Source organism: Ranitomeya variabilis, chromosome 8, assembly GCF_051348905.1.
Source record: "Ranitomeya variabilis isolate aRanVar5 chromosome 8, aRanVar5.hap1, whole genome shotgun sequence".
NCBI classification, from domain to species: domain Eukaryota; kingdom Metazoa; phylum Chordata; class Amphibia; order Anura; family Dendrobatidae; genus Ranitomeya; species Ranitomeya variabilis.
The window spans coordinates 212,566,386-212,586,753 of NC_135239.1; the positions used below are offsets into that span (position 1 = coordinate 212,566,386).

Consider the following 20,368-nt stretch of genomic DNA (forward strand, 5'->3'; position numbering starts at 1 on the left):
CGGATATAAAAACCATCATACATATCGCTTATAATGGGGTCTGTTTAGCTTCCATTGGGGTATCCGCCAAATGCTGGACACCTTAATTGAAACCAAACAAACCCCATTATAGTTAAGCAATATTCGTTTCCATGACTGTCATTGGGTTTGGTATTTAAAACATGTCAGGGATGAATATCATTATTTATTCCCTGGTATCGCGTAGATGGCCCGCAAGCAATGAATGATTCCGTATCTAACCATGAAAACACACTCCCTCTTGAGCCTCACCTCTAAAGCGTATCACTTTTTTGACTTTTGCTTGTATTTTGGGGGGAAACAGGTAACAATTCTAGAGGAGGTGGTCAGCAGAGCTCGTTACCTGACCCATTGGAGGGAGGCGGGGGGGTGTTAGAAGTCCTGGTACCGTAGTCTGTGACCCATTACTTTACATGGAGGCTGAGGATTAATGTAAGGGGGCACCATCGGCTTCATCTGCCTAGGGCACCAAAATACCTTGTCCTGGGAGCATAACGATATTTAGAGAATCTATCAGAATAAATCACAATTCCCTGGGGCGGTGCATAGATCCTCTCTATGATATGGCACTATTAGGAGGCGCCATACTGTACGGGGAGTCTATGTTCCACCATACAGTCTCCATGCACACTGCTCCTTATATATACAGCATACATAGACCTCTCTGTATGTTCTGTCCTTCTCCTAGATCTTCCGAGCCCTGAAGGAAGCCATAGCAAGGACTTCCTCTACAGGAGAGCATGCATACACTCCCATTATACTGGGGCTGTCGTGCCTTATAATGAACTGCTGATGGTAATGCACTCTGGCAATAAATGGGTTAACCGAGCAGGCATGTGAAGCTGCAGTAGGGACTTTGATGGTTTGGTACACAGAGATGAGCAGCTGAATAAACCATTAGCATTGATCCCCATGAGTGGGATGTGTGCAGAGCAGTCGCAGCACAACGCTGCCCCCTTTTGAGCATGAGTGGGATGACACCCGTGGGTGCGAGTCCTGTGCTATGTATAGGCGTCACGTGCACGGTTTGGTTTCTGGTTGATTACGGGGATGAAGATTGATGGAAGCGTGATCCTCGTTACATGAGAAGCTGCTGTTGGGTCCCACATGAATCCTGCACTTAGCCCTCAGATGAATCTTCATTTGTGTGGAATTAGCATGTATCTGTGCAAGAAGTCTCTATTTAAAAATCTGACATCGTTCTGTGCACGCAGCTCCTCTGCAGACCCATGTATCTCCATGGTTACAGTGCTGGTCTGCGTTCCTATGTACCTCAACATGTTTCGACTCCTCTTTACACCCCTTCCTGTCCAGTGACGATCAGGCTGGAATATCCAAACATGGAAGCGTCTACGATGCAAAAATGAAATAACAGAAGGTGACGACAAACGTCTCCTCGTCGTCGGGCAAACATTCCGTAGGTGTCAATGGCTAATCATGGCTACTGACACGAGATTACGGATGACCGATATCACAGATGATCTAATATCTACCAGACGTGCTGCCGATACACAGGCGGCCACAATCGGGATTTGCTGGATTTTAATTTTCGATTCTGTCTCTCACAGGTGAAGTGTACCTACGATAAAAATTACAGACCTCTCCATTCTTTGTAGGTGGGAAAGCTTGCAAAATCGGCAGCGTATCATATACTTATTTTCCCCACTGCAGGCACAGATAGTACTGCCTACCTGTTCCTCTTTGTATATTATATGGTTATGTTTGCCTACCGTTCTTTGCATATGAGGTAAGTAGAGTTAGTATTGCTTTCCTGGCTATTCCTATAAATCATGTAGGCACAGATAGTACTGCCATCTTGTTTCACCCGGTATATGATGCAGGCACAAATAGTACTATCTCTTAGTCTCTACTTGTAAATGATGCAGGCACAGATAGTACTGCCATCTTGTTTCACCCGGTATATGGTGCAGGCAAAGATAGTACTGCCATCTTGTTTCACCCGGTATATGATGCAGGCACAGATAGTACTGCCATCTTGTTTCACCCGGTATATGGTGCAGGCACAGATAGTACTGCCATCTTGTTTCACCCGGTATATGATGCAGGCACAGATAGTACTGCCATCTTGTTTCACCCGGTATATGGTGCAGGCACAGATAGTACTGCCATCTTGTTTCACCCGGTATATGGTGCAGGCACAAATAGTACTATCTCTTAGTCTCTACTTGTAAATGATGCAGGCACAGATAGTACTGCCATCTTGTTTCACCCGGTATATGGTGCAGGCACAAATAGTACTATCTCTTAGTCTCTACTTGTAAATCATGTAGGCACAGATAGTACTGCCATCTTGTTTCACCCGGTATATGATGCAGGCACAAATAGTACTATCTCTTAGTCTCTACTTGTAAATGATGCAGGCACAGATAGTACTGCCATCTTGTTTCACCCGGTATATGGTGCAGGCACAAATAGTACTATCTCTTAGTCTCTACTTGTAAATCATGTAGGCACAGATAGTACTGCCATCTTGTTTCACCCGGTATATGATGCAGGCACAAATAGTACTATCTCTTAGTCTCTACTTGTAAATGATGCAGGCACAGATAGTACTGCCATCTTGTTTCACCCGGTATATGGTGCAGGCACAAATAGTACTATCTCTTAGTCTCTACTTGTAAATGATGCAGGCACAGATAGTACTGCCATCCTGTCTCCTGTATGATGTAGAGCACAGGCTCCCAGTATTTCCTTATAAATGATGTAGGTATAGGTAGCACTGCCTCTTTATCGCTCTCTGTATTTGAGATAGGCACAGATAGTACTTGCTCCCCCTGTATGTGACACCGGCACAGATAGTACTGCCTCCCTGTCTTTCTTTGTAAAACAAAAACTTGCATATTAAGAAGTAAACTATAAATTCTCCCATCTTTCCTCTCACTTCTCCAGTGATCAGGTAAATTGATAAAAGAAATCTGGTGGAATCTGTGCAGGGAATGAGCTCCTTTCGCTGAACTCCTCAGCGTCATTATTGTGCTTTACTCCCTTCTGAGCCATCAAGACTGGAAAACCTTCTCAAGATTTAATAACATTTCAGATCTGTCTGGTTTAATTACTGGTTAATTCCTGGATGTGTGAAAAGCGCAGATGGAAAAGAAGATGTTGTGTGACAAGATGCATATATTATCAACCTTACAAAGTACAAGCCTATGGAGATTACCAATTCAACGTGCGGACTACTGCTCTCAGCCTGCGCACCATTACTCACCCTGTGCTGACGCCACGCAGAACTCATATTTCAATGACTATTCCACAAGTTTAAAATATAAAAAAAAATGTATACAAATATTTGAAAAAAAAAAAAAATGTTACTTACCTGGAGACAAAGTGTGTCTGGTTCTCCATCATTGGGGGCTTCGTTAGTCCCTGGCGCTGCCTCCTAATTGTCGCTGCTTGTATCATGTGGGCACTGTGCATGCACCTGCAGACCGCACACTGCCGACGTAGGTGGCCGGCCAGGACTCAGACTTCCTGATGACACTATGGTAGGTTATCTTCTGCACAATACAGAGGTAGAATGTCAACAGTCAGAAGCGGCGGCACATAATTTGTGAAGGGCGTCACTCCTGCACAAGTTTCCCCGACCACCTCCATATTGTCAGTATAAGAGTCACACGGGTCAGTGTGCACCGCTGCGACTTCCCACTACGTTCTGCGTATATGAGGGCCGCTCTTCAAGCTGCTATTTCTTATATGAATATGTCCCGGCCTGGCCGGTCCCACACTCCTTCACTAAGACCTCCAGGTCTAGCAGACATGAAGACTTCCCTTGCTAGTCTCTATAGGTGCCCACTCACCAGCTGCAGATAGGAGCTTCTGCCACTCTTCAGTTGGTTGCTACCCGAGTACTCCAGACTGCGCTTTCTCTTCTGCACACAACCCAGAACAGTGCTGGTCTGGAGTATTGAGGTTATTAATCCTTAACAACTTTCTTACTTACTCCATTCCTAATGCCCACTCAACTTCTCCCAAATCATGGGCTGGCATTACAGTTAGCCTTGTTACTCCTGAAATACAGGAAACTGCAGCCTATATACTAATATCTTTATTTATATAGCGCCAACATATTCTGCAGCGCTTTACAGACATTAGCATTGCTGTCCCCGATAGGGCTCACAAAAAAGACACAAAAACAACAGGACGCATCAGAGAGGGTGTTTGGCCATCTTTTCCACCTTTACACACTGTTGCCTCTCCTTGGCGTCCAGGACCTGAAAAGAATGCAATTAGCACAGAACTATAAACAAATTCACTACTGGAACTTGGTATGTCTGGACATCTTCTGTACGGGGTGGCAATCCTGGACATCTTCTGCACGGGGTGACAATCCTGGACATCTTCTGCAAGGGGTGACAATCCTGGACATCTTCTGCAAGGGGTGACAATCCTGGACATCTTCTGCAAGGGGTGACAATCCTGGACATCTTCTGCAAGGGGTGGCAATCCTGGACATCTTCTGCAAGGGGTGGCAATCTTGGACATCTTCTGCAAGGGGTGGCAATCCTGGACATCTTCTGCAAGGAGTGACAATCCTGGACATCTTCTGCAAGGGGTGGCAATCCTGGACATCTTCTGCAAGGGGTGGCAATCCTGGACATCTTCTGCAAGGGGTGACAATCCTGGACATCTTCTGCAAGGGGTGACAATCCTGAACATCTTCTGCAAGGGGTGGCAATCCTGGACATCTTCTGCAAGGGGTGACAATCCTGGACATCTTCTGCAAGGGGTGTCAATCCTGGACATCTTCTGCAAGGGGTGGCAATCCTGGACATCTTCTGCAAGGGGTGACAATCCTGGACATCTTCTGCAAGGGGTGACAATCCTGAACATCTTCTGCAAGGGGTGACAATCCTGGACATCTTCTGCAAGGGGTGGCAATCCTGGACATCTTCTGCAAGGGGTGACAATCCTGGACATCTTCTGCAAGGGGTGGCAATCCTGGACATCTTCTGCAAGGGGTGACAATCCTGGACATCTTCTGCAAGGGGTGACAATCCTGAACATCTTCTGCAAGGGGTGGCAATCCTGGACATCTTCTGCAAGGGGTGACAATCCTGGACATCTTCTGCAAGGGGTGACAATCCTGAACATCTTCTGCAAGGGGTGACAATCCTGGACATCTTCTGCAAAGGGTGACAATCCTGGACATCTTCTGCAAGGGGTGGCAATCCTGGACATCTTCTGCAAGGAGTGACAATCCTGGACATCTTCTGCAAGGGGTGACAATCCTGGACATCTTCTGCAAGGGGTGGCAATCCTGGACATCTTCTGCAAGGGGTGGCAATCCTGGACATCTTCTGCACGGGGTGACAATCCTGGACATCTTCTGCAAGGGGTGACAATCCTGGACATCTTCTGCAAGGGGTGACAATCCTGGACATCTTCTGCAAGGGGTGACAATCCTGGACATCTTCTGCAAGGGGTGGCAATCCTGGCCATCTTCTGCAAGGGGTGGCAATCCTGGCCATCTTCTGCAAGGAGTGGCAATCCTGGACATCTTCTGCAAGGAGTGATAATTCTGGACATCTTCTGCAAGGGGTGGCAATCCTGGACATCTTCTGCAAGGAGTGATAATTCTGGACATCTTCTGCAAGGGGTGGCAATCCTGGACATCTTCTGCAAGGAGTGATAATTTTGGACATCTTCTGCAAGGAGTGAAAATCCTGGACATCTTCTGCAAGGGGTGGCAATCCTGGACATCTTCTGCAAGGGGTGACAATCCTGGACATCTTCTGCAAGGGGTGACAATCCTGGACATCTTCTGCAAGGGGTGACAATCCTGGACATCTTCTGCAAGGGGTGACAATCCTGGACATCTTCTGCAAGGGGGTGACAATCCTTGGAATGACACCCAGTCCTTATTGGTTAAGGATCCCGGAAGGACAGGTAACACAGTCCAGCACATCACCACAGTCCATAAATCATAACTGGACCCCAGAACGAGATAAAACACAGTCTTTAAAATAACAGTCCTTGCTGAGGATTTGGAATCCTTCAGCCGCACCAGTGCCCTCAATCCAGCAGAAAAGGGCGCAACGGGCACAACAAAAATAAAACCAAAAATAAATATTTAGCTTATCCAGCTATCAGCGAGTGCAGGCATATTTGGCCACGACAGTTAAAAATTTGAATAATACCTCTATATTAATAGAATAACATAGGCCTTCTCGGCCACGAGGTTATATATCAATAGTCCCTCAACAAAGGCACTTCCTGCTGAAACTGGAGTTCATTTAAGACCCAGCTGGACTCCAGCTTCCTCTTCTTTAAGAAAGTGGTTCCTGAAACCTTATTACTCCTTAACAAAACTGGCCCAACAAGGAAACTTACGACATTAACTCCACCATGGCAACTTTTTCTTTACTCATGGTCGCTCAGTGGATTACAGATGGAAGCATGTCTTTCTGGAGATGTCCATCTTCTACACGGCTGGTCTGTGTAGCTCCTATTCTCTGGTGATGGGGTAGGCTAACACACATACACAAGCGGCATGGCATGCTGAGATAGCCGGATGTTGGTTTAACCTGGGGGTGGTCTGGGGTCATCATATCCAGCTGCACCAAGACGGTAAGTTGATCTCCTAAATTCTGGAGTAGAAAAAGTTGCCTGGTAATGAACTCTCAGCTGTGTACTACCTGTACAGACACGGATAGCTTCCGCGGCCTTATCAAGAGCCTGCTTGCGCCACCTAGCTCTTTTTCTTCTCTCTCTCTTCCTCCCATTTCTCTATATCCACTGTTGTGCACGGCCAGGATACTCCATCCGCAAACCATCCGTGTGGACTGTCCAGTTTCATAAACGTCACCAGCTCACCTGGGTATAAGCCGTGCAGGCATTGTGGTAGAAAGTCTTTCTTGACAACGCTGTGTTTCACAAACACATCATGACTTCCAAACTCCCAAATAAAACCATAGCCCTTCTTTATAGTGAAGCTCAACACTACTCCCTGGGAGCACTGATCTCTGAAATGCTGAGCCATGGGATTCGCCAACCATTCCTGGGCCAAGTCCTCAGCAGCCTTCTCTATCACATACAGTTGTTCCAATCTCCCTCGGCCCTTTCCGGTTGTCAAGGGAATCTGGGATATGGTACTACTTCCAGGGTTCAGCACAACTACGGGTTCCACTAGCCTACGAGTTGCTGCTCCAACATCAATAGGTGAAACTACCCCTGCTTGGACTCTACGGGTTCAGCCTCCCACTGCCCCTTTGGTCGGTAGATGGGCAGACGTCGCCAAACCAGGATTTTTGTGCATATAGAAGACGTTTGTCCTGCTCTGGATAATTTGCATCCATGGGGTCCACCAACGTTTCTGTTGAATCATCAATAAACTTTTCCACCCAGTCAGCAACTGATTTCCACACACAGCTATCCGGTGGGAGCTCCTTAGTCAAGGTCAAAGTGGCCGGACTGTAGGCCATAGAAATCGGGCGTGTCATTAGCGGCCTGGTAGACTGCTATTATCTTCTCATTCGATTCGCCAGTTCAGGCACAAAACGTGGAATTCTTGGATCAGCATTGTGATAGCAGGTTGTGGCATTCCCGACAGCTGTTGTATCAGCTTGTTCAGCCGGCTGCGGCATCTTCTGGTGGACTCCCGATACAGATCCATGTACTACTTCTGCAACTGCACGACGTCTGCCAGGTGATCCGCGGCTGACAACGTCATGGAAGCACTGGGCCTCGTTCTACTATGCGGGCACCATGATTGTCTCTGATGTCTCAGTATGATGCTTGGTTATGCTGCCACTGTGACTTGCTCTATTACAGAGGAGGCACTGCCACTTGCTCTATTACGGAGGTACCGCCACTTGCTCTATTACAGAGGAGGCACTGCCACTTGCTCTATTACGGAGATACCGCCACTTGCTCTATTATGGAGGTGCCGCCACTTGCTCTATTATGGAAGAGGCACTGCCACTCGCTCTATTATGGAGGTACCGCCACTTGCTCTATTAGGGAGGCACTGCCACTTGCTCTATTACTGAGGAGGCACTGCCACTTGCTCTATTATGGAGGAGGCACTGCCACTTGCTCTATTATGGAGGCACTGCCACTTGCTCTATTACAGAGGAGGCACTGCCACTTGCTCTATTACGGAGGAGGCACCGCCACTTGCTCTATTACTGAGGAGGCACTGCCACTTGCTCTATTACTGAGGAGGCACTGCCACTTGCTCTATTACGGAGGAGGCACCGCCACTTGCTCTATTACTGAGGAGGCACTGCCACTTGCTCTATTACTGAGGAGGCACTGCCACTTGCTCTATTACGGAGGAGGCACAGCCACTTGCTCTATTACTGAGGAGGCACTGCCACTTGCTCTATTACTGAGGAGGCACTGCCACTTGCTCTATTACGGAGGAGACACTGCCACTTGCTCTATTACGGAGGCGGCACTGCCACTTGCTCTTTTATGGAGGAGGTACCGTCATTTGCTCTATTATGGAGGTACCACCACTTGCTCTATTATGGAGGCACCGCCACTTCCTTTATTATGGAGGCACTGCCACTTGCTCTATGATGGAGGAGGCACTGCCACTTCCTCTATTATGGAGGCACTGCCACTTGCTCTATTATGGAGGCACCGCCACTTCATCTATTACGGAGGCACTTCGGTTGTTTATAGGACCAGTTTTAGAGAAAGTGGGGCCCTGGGCAAAAGTTTAACCCCTTAAGCCCCGAGGGTGGTTTGCACGTTAATGACCGGGCCAATTTTTACAATTCTGACCACTGTCCCTTTATGAGGTTATAACTCTGGAACGCTTCAACGGATCTTACCGATTCTGACACTGTTTTCTCGTGACATATTGTACTCCATGATAGTGGTAAAATTTCTTTGATATAACTTGCGTTTATTTGTGAAATAAATGGAAATTTGGTGAAAATTTTGAAAATTCTGCAATTTTCCAACTTTGAATTGTTATGCCCTTAAATCACAGAAATATGTCACACAAAATACTTAATAAGTAACATTTCCCCCATGTCTACTTTACATCAGCACAATTTTGGAACCAAATTTTTTTTTGTTAGGGAGTTATAAGGGTTAAAAGTTGACAAGAAATTTCTAATTTTTACAACACCATTTTTTTTCAGGGACCACATCTCATTTGAAGTCATTTTGAGGGGTCTATATGATAGAAAATACCCAAGTGTGACACCATTCTAAAAACTGCACCCCTCAAGGTGCTCAAAACCACATTCAAGAAGTTTATTAACCCTTCAGGTGTTTCACAGGAATTTTTGGAATGTTTAAATAAAAATGAACATTTAACTTTTTTTCACACAAAATTTATTTCAGCTCCATTCTGTTTTATTTTACCAAGGGTAACAGGAGAAAATGGACCCCAAAAGTTGTTGTGCAATTTGTCCTGAGTACGCTGATACCCTATATGTGGGGGTAAACCACTGTTTGGACACATGGCAGAGCTCGGAAGTGAAGGAGCGCCGTTTGACTTTTCAATGCAAAATTGACTGGAATTGAGATGGGACACCATGTCGCGTTTGGAGAGACCCTGATGTGCCTAAACATTAAAACCCCCCACAAGTGACACCATTTTGGAAAGTAGACCCCCTAAGGAACTTATCTAGATGTGTTTTGAGAGCTTTGAACCCCCAAGTGTTTGAGTTCAGTTTATAACACAGAGCCGTGAAAATAAAAATTTATATTTTTTTTTTTTCTTCACAAAAATGATTTTTTAGCCCCCAGTTTTGTATTTTCACAAGGGTAACAGGATAAATTGGACCCCAATAGTTGTTGTCCAATTTGTCCTGAGTACGCTGATACCCCATATGTGGGGGGGAACCACTGTTTGGGCGCATGGCAGAGCTCGGAAGGGAAGGAGCTCCATTTGGAATGCAGACTTAGATGGATTGGTCTGCAGGCGTCACGTTGCATTTGTAGAGCCCCTGATGTACCCAAACAGTAGAAACCCCCCACAAGTGACCCCATATTGGAAACTAGACCTCCCAAGGAACTTATCTAGATGTGTTGTGAGAACTTTGAACCCCAAGTGTTTCATTACTGTTTACAACGCAGAGCCGTGAAAATGAAAAATCTTTTTTTCCCACAAAAATGATTTTTAGCCCCCCAAATTTTTATTTTCCCAAGGATAACAAGAGAACTTGGACCCCAAAAGTTGTTGTCCAATTTGTCCTGAGTACGCTGATACCCCATATGTGGGGGGGAACCACTGTTTGGGCGCACGGGAGAGCTCGGAAGGGAAGGAGCACTGTTTTACTTTTTCAACGCATTAATTAGCTGGAATTGGGATCAGACGCCGTCGCGTTTGGAGAGCCCCTGATGTGCCTAAACAGTGGAAACTCCCCAATTCTACCTGAAACCCTAATCCAAACACACCCGTAACCCTAATCCCAATGGTAACCCTAACCACACCCCTAACCCTGACACACCCCTAACTCTAATCCCAACCCTAATCCCAACCGTAAATGTAATTCAAACCCTAACTTTAGCCCCAACCCTAACCCTAACTTTAGCCCCAACCCTAACTTTAGCTCCAACCCTAGCCCCAACCCTAACCCTAGCCGTAACCCTAACCCTAGCCCTAACGGAAAAATGGAAATACATTTTTTTAATTTTATTATTTTTCCCTAACTAAGGGGGTGATGAAGGGGGGTTTGATTTACTATTATAGCGTTTTTTATAGCGGATTTTTATGATTGGCAGCTGTCACACACTAAAAGACGCTTTTTATAGCAAAAAAGTTTTTGCGTCTCCACATTTTGAGACCTATAATTTTTCCATATTTTGGTCCACAGAGTCATGTGAGGTCTTGTTTTTTGCGGGACGAGTTGACGTTTTTATTGGTAACATTTTCGGACATGTGACAGTTTTTGATCGCTTTTTATTCCGATTTTTGTGAGGAAGAATGACCAAAAACCAGCTATTCATGAATTTCTTTTGGGGGAGGCGTTTATACCGTTCCATATTTGGTAAAATTGATAAAGCAGTTTTATTCTTCCGGTCAGTACGATTACAGCGATATCTCATTTATATCATTTTTTTATGTTTTGGCGCTTTTATACGATAAAAGCTATTTTATAGAAAAAATAATTATTTTGGCATCGCTTTATTCTGAGGACTATAACTTTTTTATTTTTTTGCTGATGATGCTGTATGGCGCCTCGTTTTTTGCGGGACAAGATGACGTTTTCAGCGGTACCATGGTTATTTATATCTGTCTTTTTGATCGCGTGTTATTCCAGTTTTTGTTCGGCAGTATGATAATAAAGCGTTGTTTTTTGCCTAGTTTTTTTTTTTTTTTCCTTACGGTGTTCACTGAAGGGGTTAACTAGTGGGGCAGTTTTATATGTTGGGTCGTTACGGACGAGGCGATACTAAATATGTGTACTTTTATTGTTTTTTTATTATTTAGATAAAGAAATGTATTTATGGGAATAATATATATATTTTTTTTTCTTTATTTAGGAATTTGTTTTTATTTTTTTTTACACATGTGGAAAATTTTTTTTTTTAACTTTTTTACTTTGTCCCAGGGTGGAACATCACAGATCGCTGATCTGACAGTTTGCACAGCACTCTGTCAGATCAGCGATCTGACCTTCAGTGCTGCAGGCTTACCAAGCGCCTGCTCTGAGCAGGCGCTTGGTAAGCCACTCCCTGCAGGACCCGGATGCAGCCCCGCGGCCATTTTGGATCTGGGGCCTGCGAGGATAGGAGGTAAGAGACGCTCGGAGCAACGCGATCACATCGCGTTGCTCCAGGGGTCTCAGGGAAGCACGCAGGGAGCCCCCTCCCTGCGCGATGCTTCCCTATACCGCCGGAACACTGTGTGCTGGGGGTTAATGTGCCGGGGGCGGTCCGTGACCGCTCCTGGCACATAGAGCCGGATGTCAGCTGCGATAGTCCGCCCATGAGAGCGGCCGATCGCATATGACGTACTATCCCGTCAGTGGGAATTAAAGCCCACCCCACCTCAACGGGATAGTACGTCATATGGGATTAAGGGGTTAAAGTGGGGCCCCAAATGCTCACATATTTCACATCACACAAACATTTCGGTTGTACTTACATGCGCGGAGTTCAGGCTGTTAAACGAGTGTGATCGCCAATATTGAAGTCGTTCAACACTTATTTCCCGGCCTGTTTACACCAATTGAGAAAGAATGATGGCACGAAACGGTCACTAGTAGATGAGTCTCTCCCCATACAGCATCATGTTATCAGCAGCATCTCTGCAGTTTACACTGGCGATGTGCTGCTGAGAACAATGATTTATGTTCCACCATAAACAATCCAGTCACTCGATGAATAGGCAGCATTTAACTTTTTTTTTTTTTAGACGATTACTGACATGTTTACACTGACACTTTCTGTCTACGTTTACATGCTCTGCCCCCTATCTTGGATATATGCCCTAACATCCATGTCTGGGACCCTCAATGGCAATGTCATAGGCTGTTTTTGGTATGTGGTTCTTGTTGGCCAAAATTGGTTTCTCTTTTAAATGTTTTTAATCTGTTTGTTCTCCCATATGTTGTCCAGAATGTTGTAATAATATTTCTTGGTGATGACTGTTTTTGCATACTTCTTTTCTCTTGCTTTTCTATATGAATATTATTGTATGCATAAGGTTGATCCCAGTACTTTGATTATTTGGGTGGTGCTCACTCCCTTTAAATAGTACACAAAAGTCTGCACCTTACTTATTCCATGGCGATTGTCAGTGTCACTAATGCCAAGACCACTGTGGGCACAAGAAGAAAATTCTCTCCCCTCTCGGGGGTACATTCTTCATTACTGGATGTCGTGCGCCTTCCATCCCATAATATCTCCGATTGTAAGGTTGTGGCCATGACTAATGCCGACTACGGCAGATCGCTAATGCTGTCGAGGAGGTGACTCACCTATTGACTGATGTATACAACAATGAGCATAGGAAGCAATTTCTCCTCTGTAAACGGGAATTGTTGTATTTTATGCATGAGAATCTGTGAGATATCCAAGAAGAAAATGCTAAAAAGGTGATTGATGACTAGAGATGAATCAGTCCTCCAGTTCATCCGTCAAGCCTGGCCCCATCTGCCGACACGAGCTCGTACTGTACTACTGTGAGTCAATGGTTGATACGAAGGAGTCATTCATTCTCGCACCTTGACATATTTTCAGTTGGAAACCATAGCAACCGGAATGTAAGAAGCAACATTGTATAAAAGTGAAATGACAATAAGTATCGCCGGTTGCTATGGGGAACATCTTCACTGTGTTACCGGGATTGTTCTTGTAATTGTAACAATTGTATCGAACATCAATGATTGCGATGTATGTGCTCATGTATCACCCTCCAACATAGAAGATGACCCGTTCATCAGAGTTCACCCACGACGTGACCAGCAGCTTTCTTGTAGGTAAGGGTACGGCTAGGCTGCCACATCACTGATATATATCCACTGTGCCACTGCTGGGGTTTGCTTTTACATTTACAGTGGCATGTAAAATTTTTAACACCCATGGTCAAAATTACTGTTATTGTGAACAGTTAAGCAAGTTGAAGATGAAATGATCTCAAAAAGCCTAAAGTTAAAGATTTCCTTTGTATTTTAGGACAAGCAATATATATTTTTATGTATTTTTATTTTTATGAGATCTTAATTATCCTGTCAGGGTTATGGCTTGTTCACTCTCATAGCTAGGAAAGGCCGGGTGATGCAAATTTCCTAGCTTTATAAAAACTAAGGCTCGTCTAACCTTGTGCCAAAAAACAGCAGCCATGTGTTCTTCTAATCAGCTGCCTAGCACTATGAAAATAAAAATGGTGGAGGCCCATAAAGCATAAGGCTATATATAAGAAGATACAGCGTTTTCAAGTTGCCTTTTCCTCAGTTCGAAATGTAATTAAGAAATGCCCGTTACCAGGAGTGGTGGAGGTCAAGATAAGGTCTGGAAGATCAAACAAAATTTCAGTGAGAGCTGCTCATAGGATTGCTAGAGAGGCAAATCAGAACCCCTGCTTGACTGCAAAACACCTTCAGAAAGATTTATCAGACTCTGAGAGTTGTGGTACATTGTTCTACTGTCAAGAGACACCTGCACAAATATGGCCTTCATGGAAGAGTCATCAGAAGAAAACCTTTCCTGCGTCCTCACCATCCTCACCATAAAATTCAGAGTCAGAATTATGCAAAAGAACATCTAAACAAGCCTGATACATATTGGAAACAAGTCCTGTGGACCGATGAGAATAAAATAGAACTCTGTGGCCACAACGATCAAAGGTATGTGTGGAGAAAAAAAGGGCACAGAATTTCAGGAAAAGAAAATCTCGCCTACCATTAAGCATGGGGGTGGATCAATCATGCTTTGGGGTTGTGTTGCAGCCAATGGCACGGGGAACATTTCACGGATAGATGGAAGAATGGATTCAATGAAATTTCAACAAATTTTTGATGTAAACATAACACCATCTGTAAAAAAGCTGAAGGTGAAAAGAGGAAGAGGATGGCTTCTACACATGGAGAATAATCCTAAACACATGTTACAATCCACAATGTAAGACCTCAAAAGGCGCAAGCTGAAGGTTTTACAATGGCCCTCACAGTCCCCTGATCTAAACATCATTGAAAATCTGTGGTGAGACCTCAAAATAGCAGAGGATGCAAGACGCCCCAGGAATCTCACAGAACTGGAGGAATTCTCCAAAGAAGAATGGAGGAACATCCCTCAAACAAGAACTGAAAGATTATTTTCTGGCTACAAAACACATTTACAAGCTGTGATACTTGCAAAAGGAGGGGATACTAGGTACTAACCATGCAGGGTGCCCAAACTTTCCATCAGGCCATTTTCCTTTTTCAAATTTTTAAAATGTTAAAGATGAAAAAATACATTAGTTTTTTGCCTAAAATACAAAGGAAATGTGTCATCTGTAACTTTAGACCTTTTAGAGATCATTTCATCTTCAACTTGATTAACTGTTCACGATAACAGTAATTTTGGCGAGGGGTGCCCAAACTTTAACATGTCACTGTAGAACATGCTTGATCTTTTCTGACATAACATCCATCATAGATCCTGATAATTGTATGAAGCCCACAAAAAGAAGGGTCCAGACAAGGTGGCTTTATCCCAGGACTGAGGGTCAAATCGCCAAGCTGTCTCTGGTTCTTAGGGGGCCTACCACTTTCTATACCTTAGAGGAGCAGCAAAACTATAAATGACACATGAGTAGGACAAGGCATCGTTAATGTTTTTGTGGTGGAGTCCAAGAGCTTCTCCCTCATCCTCTGGATCACACAGCTGTTCTATAAAGGATGGGAATGTGGTACATCTACTTCATATTGTTTTTGTAAATTCATTTTCGGTTGGGGGCCTGCTACACATTTAAGACTCCACGCATAGATAAGTCACTGCCAGAGGAATCTAGAGGATACAGAGGAGGATATGGGGGTCTGGAGGGCACAAAGGAGGACCGGGGTGTCTGGAGGATGGGAAGGAGGACAGAGGAGGCTGGAGAACACAGAGAAGGACAGAGGAGTCTAAAGGACACAAAAGAGTCTGGAGTAGTAGGAGCGGTTAATCTGGGGAACACAGAGGAGGACAGGGGAATCTGGAGAACATAGCGGAGGACAGGGGAATCTGGAGAACAGAGGACAGGGGAATCTGGAGAACAGAGGACAGGGGAATCTGGAGAACATAGAGGACAGGGGAATCTGGAGAACAGAGGACAGGGGAATCTGGAGAACAGAGGACAGGGGGAACTGGAGAACATAGACGAGGACAGGGGAATCTGGAGAACATAGACGAGGACAGGGGAATCTGGAGAACATAGACGAGGACAGGGGAATCTGGAGAACATAGACGAGGACAGGGGAATCTGGAGAACATAGACGAGGACAGGGGAATCTGGAGAACATAGACGAGGACAGGGGAATCTGGAGAACATAGACGAGGACAGGGGAATCTGGAGAACAGAGACGAGGACAGGGGAATCTGGAGAACAGAGACGAGGACAGGGGAATCTGGAGAACAGAGACGAGGACAGGGGAATCTGGAGAACAGAGGACAGGGGAATCTGGAGAACAGAGGACAGGGGAATCTGGAGAACAGAGGACAGGGGAATCTGGAGAACATAGAGGACAGGGGAATCTGGAGAACATAGACGAGGACAGGGGAATCTGGAGAACATAGACGAGGACAGGGGAATCTGGAGAACATAGACGAGGACAGGGGAATCTGGAGAACATAGACGAGGACAGGGGAATCTGGAGAACATAGACGAGGACAGGGGAAATCTGGAGAACATAGACGAGGACAGGGGAATCTGGAGAACAGAGACGAGGACAGGGGAATCTGGAGAACAGAGACGAGGACAGGGGAATCTGGAGAACAGAGGACAGGGGAATCTGGAGAACAGAGGACAGGGGAATCTGGAGAACAGAGGACAGGGGAATCTGGAGAACAGAGGACAGGGGAATCTGGAGAACAGAGGACAGGGGAATCTGGAGAACAGAGGACAGGGGAATCTGGAGAACAGAGGACAGGGGAATCTGGAGAACAGAGGACAGGGGAATCTGGAGAACAGAGGACAGGGGAATCTGGAGAACAGAGGACAGGGGAATCTGGAGAACAGAGGACAGGGGAATCTGGAGAACAGAGGACAAGGGAATCTGGAGAACAGAGGACAGGGGAATCTGGAGAACAGAAGACAGGGGAATCTGGAGAACAGAGGACAGGGGAATCTGGAGAACAGAGGACAGGGGAATCTGGAGAACATAGAGGAGGACAGGGGAATCTGGAGAACATAGAGGAGGACAGGGGAATCTGGAGAACATAGAGGAGGACAGGGGAATCTGGAGAACATAGAGGAGGACAGGGGAATCTGGAGAACATAGAGGAGGACAGGGGAATCTGGAGAACATAGAGGAGGACAGGGGAATCTGGAGAACATAGAGGAGGACAGGGGAATCTGGAGAACAGAGGACAGGGGAATCTGGAGAACAGAGGACAGGGGAATCTGGAGAACAGAGGACAGGGGAATCTGGAGAACAGAGGACAGGGGAATCTGGAGAACAGAGGACAGGGGAATCTGGAGAACAGAGGACAGGGGAATCTGGAGAACATAGAGGAGGACAGGGGAATCTGGAGAACATAGAGGAGGACAGGGGAATCTGGAGAACATAGAGGAGGACAGGGGAATCTGGAGAACATAGAGGAGGACAGGGGAATCTGGAGAACATAGAGGAGGACAGGGGAATCTGGAGAACATAGAGGAGGACAGGGGAATCTGGAGAACATAGAGGAGGACAGGGGAATCTGGAGAACATAGAGGACAGGGGAATCTGGAGAACAGAGGACAGGGGAATCTGGAGAACAGAGGACAGGGGAATCTGGAGAACATAGAGGACAGGGGAATCTGGAGAACAGAGGACAGGGGAATCTGGAGAACAGAGGACAGGGGAATCTGGAGAACATAGAGGACAGGGGAATCTGGAGAACACAGGGGAGGACAGGGGAATCTGGAGAACAGAGGACAGGGGAATCTGGAGAACAGAGGACAGGGGAATCTGGAGAACATAGAGGACAGGGGAATCTGGAGAACAGAGGACAGGGGAATCTGGAGAACACAGGGGAGGACAGGGGAATCTGGAGAACAGAGGACAGGGGAATCTGGAGAACAGAGGACAGGGGAATCTGGAGAACATAGAGGACAGGGGAATCTGGAGAACAGAGGACAGGGGAATCTGGAGAACATAGAGGAGGACAGGGGAATCTGGAGAACATAGAGGACAGGGGAATCTGGAGAACAGAGGACAGGGGAATCTGGAGAACATAGAGGAGGACAGGGGCATCTGGAAAACACAGAGGACAGGGGAATCTGGAGAACACAGAGGAGGACAAGGGAATCTGGAGAACACAGAGAACAGGGGAATCTGGAGAACATAGAGGACGACAAGGGAATCTGGAGAACATAGAGGACAGGGGAATCTGGAGAACATAAAGAAGCCTTTAAGAGAAGGACAGAAAACTATGGAGAAAAGGCGGACAGAGGAGTCTGAAGGAGGGAAAAAGGAATCTAGAAGAGAACAACGGGATCTGCGAGGAGTACAGAGGAATCTGGAGGGGTTAGATGTGTCTCACAGAGAACAGGAGCACTCGGCCCAGCGTTCCTCTACAAGGTGGATTTTGGGGAGACAGCAATCGGCCATATGGTAACTCAGCTGACATTTAACTAATGTTTATGGGGGGCCTTTAGAATTGGGGTCCATCAGCTTCAATATTTACCTTTAGGTCAGACATCCTGTCTATTCCACAAGGATGGATTATGGGGGTACAAGCACCTCATTATTTTTTTCTTAGTTTGTAAGATATGATAGAATAGGAGGCCCCTTTTTTTCCCCTAGGGACCCCCACTATGACCATTGCTGCCCCTCTGGATTCCAATGTTTGCAGCTCACGGAGCATGTCATGTATTTTTTTTATTATCTCATGTTCATAGGCACAGAAGCGAGACGCCTGGTACAGTACCCCCTGCGGGCAACTTTAACAAGTAAATTACCAGACATTCCCATTCTTCAAGATTCCTCCACATGATGTACACATTAGTTATAGGTTTTCAGTTCCTCCTAATGGGAAAAATTGAAAGGTTGTGCCAACGTCACAAGTCACAGCTTCAAGCTGCCATCGACTTTCACACTTACAGTGTAATTATTTGTCAAAAGTGTCTCCCCCCTGCTATTACCTGATCATATAGTGATTGTTAAGATCAGAGGCAGCGTCCCCCCGCCGCCCCTCACACTGCATTACATAGACCCCTGCCCTCCGAGCAGCAGCCGCTCACAATTGTTTTTCTAAACCTTCAGGTCTTGTAAAACTTATCACTGAGGCTGAGAATAAAAAGCAAAGAGCGGACGGCGGTAAATACAGAGGAGGCTCCGCAGCTGGAGCAGCATTTATTGTATGTGAGAATTATTCATGACTCCTTCTATCGCTGATGGGCGCAGAACACATGGATTCTCCAGGAGGCAACGAAGATTTGTGCGATACCGGGGGCCGAGAGGATTAATAGCCTGTCCTGTGGGCAGTATCTTCACCGGGAAGAAAGAACAGTATTTACTTACCCGGGAGCCCAGTCTGGATATAGAATAAAGAATATACTGCGTATACAGTACCGAACATTATCTATTATCTATCTATATTATCTATTATATATGTATTATCTATTATCTATCAATTATCGATCGATTATCGATCTATTATCTATCTATTATTTATCTATTATCGATCGATTATCTATTATCCATCTATTATCTATTTATTATCTATCTTTCTATTTATCCATCATCCACACTGTGTTCCAAATGATTCTGCACATAGAGTTTAGGAGTGATAAGGTTAGAATTTTTGTGTTTGTCATGTAAGCTCATTGCTGGTGATGTGTGTCAGGGCTCTTTATATCACTGAAGTGCAGATACCTGTGCACATTAGTTTGGCAGGTGTGTCCAAATAAAGGCAAGACTACTTAAGGAGGCTGTTCCACATTATTAAGCAGCCTACATTTTTTGCCAAAATGGGAAAGAAAAAGGATGTCGGCTGCTGAGAAGCAACAAATTGTGGAGTATTTAGGTCAAGGCATGACTACAAGTAACATTGCCAAGACACTTCATCGTGATCATCGCACAATCAAGAAGTATGTAGCTGATTCCCAGCACACACGTGTGCGTGCTGATAAGGAAAAATTGAGGACTCTTTCCAACAGGCAGTTGTGTAAGGTTAAAAGAGCAGCTGCAAAAATGCCTGGTCATAGCAGCAGACAAGTTTCTGAAGCTGCTGGTGCCTCCAATGTCCCCAGAACAACAAGACGCAGGGTCCTTCAGAGGTTTGCAGCTGTGCGTAAACCATCCTGTCGACCACCTCTATCCACTGCAACAAGCAGAAACGGCTCCAGTGGGCCAAACGATACATGAAGACTGACTTCCAAACTGTTTTGTTCACCGATGAGTGTCGTGCAATGCTCGATGGTCCAGATGGATGGAGTGGAGGATGGCTGGTCGATGGACACCCCATGAAAACACGGCTAAGGCGCCAACAAGGAGGAGGTGGAGTAATGTTTTGGGCTGGAATCATGGGGAGAAAGATTGTCGGCCCCTTTATGATCCCTGAAGGGGTAAAGATGAACTCCATAATCTATGTGGAGTTTCTAAAACAACACTTCCTGCCATGGTTCAAGAGGAAGAACCGTGCTTTCCGCAGCAAGATCATTTTCATGCAGGATAATACACCGTCTCATGCTGCAAAAAACACATCTGCATCTCTGGCTGCTATGGGCATAAAAGAGGACAAACTTATGGTG

The 20,368-nt window shown here is 45.6% G+C and overlaps 1 protein-coding gene and 1 long non-coding RNA gene across 2 annotated transcripts in view; one reads left to right on the plus strand and one right to left on the minus strand.

The window, feature by feature from the left end:
- GRM7 (glutamate metabotropic receptor 7) overlaps positions 1-20,368 on the minus strand; it is a 475,889-nt gene that overhangs the window by 435,713 nt on the left and 19,808 nt on the right. The window lies entirely within an intron of this gene.
- Positions 13,148-19,135, plus strand: LOC143788743 (uncharacterized). The gene is made up of 3 exons (XR_013218726.1): positions 13,148-13,427; positions 18,515-18,565; positions 18,879-19,135. It is a non-coding gene; the product is annotated as an uncharacterized LOC143788743 (long non-coding RNA).